The following is a 4,889-nucleotide window of genomic DNA, read 5'->3' as shown; positions in this document are numbered from 1 at the left end:
GGCTCCAAATAGACCTTGCATATGATATGCAACCTATGTATATAGGTCCCAACTTACATTGTGAACACTACAAAAAACAAAGACAAGGGACATGCTGATGGCTCAGTAGGTTGAGCATCTGACTCTTGATTTTGGCCCAGGTCATGATCTCACAATCATGGGAGTAAGCCCAATGTTCAGCATGCTTAGTGTGGAGATTGCTTGTGATTCTCTCTCTCTCTCTGACTCTCTCTCAAAATAAATATATGTTTAAAAAATGAAGACAGTATGAGACACTGAATTGTATAGGATTTATTGAGAGATATATGTAAGACTCCGTACATTTAGGGAGACATTCAAAGGAATCGTGACTGGAAGAAAGCAGTGTACAAGAACCAGGAGTACACTGAGAAAGAAAACATATTAGTGTGAACTTTCCGTAAGTGCAAAAACCAATATGTCAGTTATGAGGATTTGTTTCTTTAAGGTACTTAGAGGGACAGGATGTAGATCTTGACCATGAACTCAAAGCAGAGATCATGACTATCAGGCAACATGACCCTAAAGAGGAAGGAAGAAGAGAATAAGGGAGAAGTGGTACACACTTCATCAAGCTAATTCACAAGCTAGTAAAAAAGGCAGATCAATAACAGAGATATTGTAGATTGCATGGTGACTTTCAGTAATGTTTGCAAGTGACTTTTTTTTTTTTTTTTTTTTAGCCAAATGGAAAATCAGTATTGTGTGCAGAGGTGGGCTTGGTGAGCCAATCAGCAGCAGGAAGGCTGGCAGCAGCTGGATCCACAGCCTAGGCGAGGCACCCAGGCAGGGAGCAGCAGGTGAGGTGGTAGCAGGTTCTCATGCAGTAAACGGGTATACAGCAAACTGGCTGGCAGTAGCTGGACCCACAGCACATTTGTCCACAGCCGCTGGACCCACAGCAGCTGGGCTGGCAGCAAGTGGTGTGACAGCAAGTTGGGCGGCAGCAAGGCTGGCAGTAACTGGACCCACTGCAGATTTGTCCACAGCTGCTGGACCCAAAGCAATCGGGCTGGTAGCACTTGGACCCACAGCAGGTGGTCTTGCAGCAAGTAGGCTGGCAATAAGAGGAGCAGCATGATTGGGTCATGGTGTCATGGGGGTGGTGCGTGGGCAGGTCCTTTTCAGAGATGATACCCTTAGATTCCAGTGCCCTCTTCTGTTCTGTTCTGGAGTGTCTATGCACAGGACCCCTAACATTTAGACCGATGGGCAGGACTTTCCTTGTTAGTATTTACATTATTTTCCATAGTCACTGGGGGAATTACAAACAAGGAAGTTGTTTCCTAAATGCTAGGAATCGTTACAAAATAAGTGTTTAATGTGTTTCCTATTTGAGAACAACTCATAGAAACATTTTCAGATGAAAGGAAGGTGGTCACAACAGCAGCATCATTCTCACTTCAGTGACCATCACATCATGTGATCTAGTTCCCAGTAGTTAGGGTCAAAGCAGCAGTCCCTCCCCAGCTTTGGTCCTTAGGTTGTATATGGATTGGGCGTATCCCTGAGGTTAGGAGCATGATGCTGATGTGTCCACAGGGACAAGTTTAGTAGATGCCTGAGCCCAGGTCTGTTTCCCTACAAAAGCCTGATTCAAGACTCCCACAGGCATATCTGTCTCCTGTAGCACCCTACGCAACTTGTATCCCAGTTCAACCCTTGGGTAGAGGATGTCTAGCATCATCTCTTGCATATGGCAAGGCAGAACCAAAGCAGATGGGTAGAAGCAGCAGCAGTACTCTGGGACCAAGCAATCATCAGTCAATATATGTCCTTGTTGACCAGTACTCCTGATTTACCTAGGATTGAATTGCTTTCACAGGATGTTGGACTTCCAGTAGTATAACTGGGCAGTATGGGAAAACCAGGGTGAACTGGTGACTCTAGTCCTAACCTTGTTAAATAGTCTAGTCAGTGCCTTCACATAACTAATTATGCCTTTATTTACGTTTGCTCTCCTTCCTTCCTTCCTTCCTTCCTTCCTTCCTTCCTTCCTTCCTTCCTTCCTTCTTCCCTTCACTTCCCTTCCCCTCCCCACCCTCCCCTCCCCTCCACTCCCCTCCCCTCCTTTATTCTGAACTTTTCTTTCATTTTCTTTTTTTTCTTTTCTCTTTTCTCTCTCCTTCCTTCATTCCTTCCCCTCTCCTTGCCTCCTTACTCCTCCTCCATCCTATCTTCTGTTTCATCCAGAAAATGTACCAGCTTATTAATCATTTTAAGAAAATGTTGGAATGAGTGGTGAAAAACATAGATTGTCAAAGATGTCATGAATATACCAGCCATATTTCTCAGAAATTTGTGTGTTTGGTTCAATTTCTACACACCAGATCTGCATCTCTATGCCTATGGGCCCTTTTCATGCACAGCAGAATGTTATAAAGCCTGTGTGTGCCACATTGAGAAAATACTTCTGGAGATTTGGTTTATAAAGAGTCTGGGGGTGCCTGGGTGGATCAGTCAGTTAAGCAACTGACTCTTGATATTGGCTCAGGTTGTGATCTCTCCGTTGTGATCTAATGGCCATGATCTTGTGGTTGTGAGACTGAGCCTTGCATCAGACTCTGCTCTGAGCATGGAGCCTGCTTTGGATTCTCTCTCTCTCTACCTGTCCCCTGCTCACACTCTTTTGCCCTATGAAAAATAAAGAAATAAACATTTTTTAAAAATTTTAAGTGCTTCAATGTTTAAATTACAGTGTATTAAAATTAATCATTTTAAATATGATAGAATATCACCAAGTAAACATTCGTGTCACTAATACCAGGTTAACAAATAGAATTTAACTTTATTTCCTTCAAATTATATCCACCATTATACCCAAAGGTAGGTTATCATTCTGTTGATTCACAACATTGCATATGTTAATAGTTCACTTGAAATGTGTTTAGACTTTTTATAAAGGAAAATTAGAATTGGCTACTTTCACTTTATATAACGAATGTGAGATTTATACAGGTAGTTCCTTCGATTGTTTCTTTATAATTTTCCAGTGAATAAATATGATACAATGGGGGCGCCTGGGTGGCTTAGTCGGTTAAGCGTCCGACTTTCACTTAGGTCATGATCTCGCGGTTCGTGGGTTCGAGCCCCGNGGGTTCGAGCCCCGCGTCGGGCTCTGTGCTGACTGCCAGCTCAGAGCCTGGAGCCTGTTTCAGAGTCTGTGACTCCCTCTCTCTGACCCTCCCCTGATCACGCTGTCTCTCTCTCTCTCTCTCCTAGAAATAAATAAAACATTTAAAAAATAAATAAATAAATAAATAAATAAATAAATAAATATGATACAATGTATTTGTTTATCTACCATTGATATATATGTGGGTTGTTGTAGCTGAGGACTATTGAAAATATTACAAATATTAAAATGTTCTATGAATTCTATTGTATGAGTCTTCTGATATATATTTACTATTTTTAAAATTTATTATTTAAGTTCAAGTTAGTTAACATACAGTGTACTACTGGTTTCAGGAGTAGAACCAGTGATTTGTAACTTACTGTATAACACCCAGTTCTCATCCCAGCAAGTCCTCTCCTTAAGATCCATCATCTATTTAGCCCATCCCCCCACATCCCCTCCAACAACCCTCAGTTTTTTTCTCTCTCTGTTTTTATCTTATTTTTCCTTACCTTCCCCTATGTTCATCTGTTGTGTTTCTTAAATTCCACATATGAATGAAATCATATGATATTTGGCTTTCTCTGACAGACTTATTTCACTTAGCATTAGTTTAGTTCTATCCACACTGTTGCAAATGGCAAGATATACACACACACACACACACACACACACACACACATATGTATATATGTGTATATACGTATAGATATATATGTATATATGTAGGTGTGTGTGTGTGTATAATCCATTCATCAATCAATAGACATTTGGGCTCTTTCCATAATTTGGCTATTGTGGGTTTTTTTTTAAGTTTATATGAGACAGAGGTGGGGGGAGAGAGAGAGAGCGAGAGAGAGAGAGAATCCCAAGCAGGCTCTTAACTGTCAGTGTACAAAGCCCAGTACAGGGCTTGAACTCATGAACCATCAGATCATAACCTAAGCTGAAATCAAGAGTTAGATGCTTAACCAACTGAGCCACCTAGATGCCTCCATACTTTGGCTATTGTTGATATTGCTGCTATAAACGGTGGGGCGCATGTGCCCCTTTGAATCAACATTTTTGTAGCCTTTGGAAAAATACATAGTAGTGCAATTTCTAGGTCATAGGGTAGTTCTATTTTTAATTTTTTGAGGAACTTCTATACTGTTTTCCAGAGAGACTGCACCACTTTGCATTCTCACCAACAGTGCAAAAGGGTTGCCCTTTCTCTGCATCCTTCCCAACATCTATTGTTTCCTGAATTGTTCATTTCAGCCATTTTGTCATGTTTGAGATGGTATATCATTGTGCTTTTGATTTGTATTTCCTTGATGATGGCTGGTGTTGAACATCTTTTCATTGTTAGCCATCTGGATGTCTTCTTTGGAAAATTGTTTATTTGCATCTTCTGCCCATTTCTTTACTGGATTGTTTTTTAGGTGTTGAGTTTGATAAGTTCTTTATAGATTTTGGATATTAACCCTTTATCTGACATGTCATTTGCAAATATCTTCTCCCATTCCATCGGTTACCTTTTAGTTTTGTTGATTGTTTCCCTCACTGTGAAGAAGCTTTTTATCTTGATGAGGTCCCAATAGCTCATTTTTGCTTTTATTTCCCTTGCCTCCAGAGACATGTCAAATAAGAAGTTGCTGCAGCTGAGGTCAAAGAAATTGTTGCCTGTTTTCTCCTGTAAGATTTTTATGGTTTCCTGTCTCACATTTAGGTCTTTCATCCATCTTTAATTTATTTTTGTGTATAGTGTAAG

The 4,889-nt window shown here is 40.6% G+C and overlaps 1 pseudogene; it reads right to left on the bottom strand.

The window, feature by feature from the left end:
* Positions 1-749: 749 nt before the first annotated feature.
* LOC120225047 lies at positions 750-1,108 on the bottom strand (annotated as a pseudogene).
* Between the last annotated feature and the right edge of the window lie 3,781 nt (positions 1,109-4,889).

This window comes from Hyaena hyaena, unplaced genomic scaffold, assembly GCF_003009895.1.
Source record: "Hyaena hyaena isolate Hyena2069 unplaced genomic scaffold, ASM300989v1 scaffold_1306, whole genome shotgun sequence".
Classification (NCBI taxonomy): Eukaryota; Metazoa; Chordata; class Mammalia; order Carnivora; family Hyaenidae; genus Hyaena; species Hyaena hyaena.
Note: the sequence above shows the minus strand (reverse complement) of the source record. Positions and strands in the feature narration are given on the sequence as shown.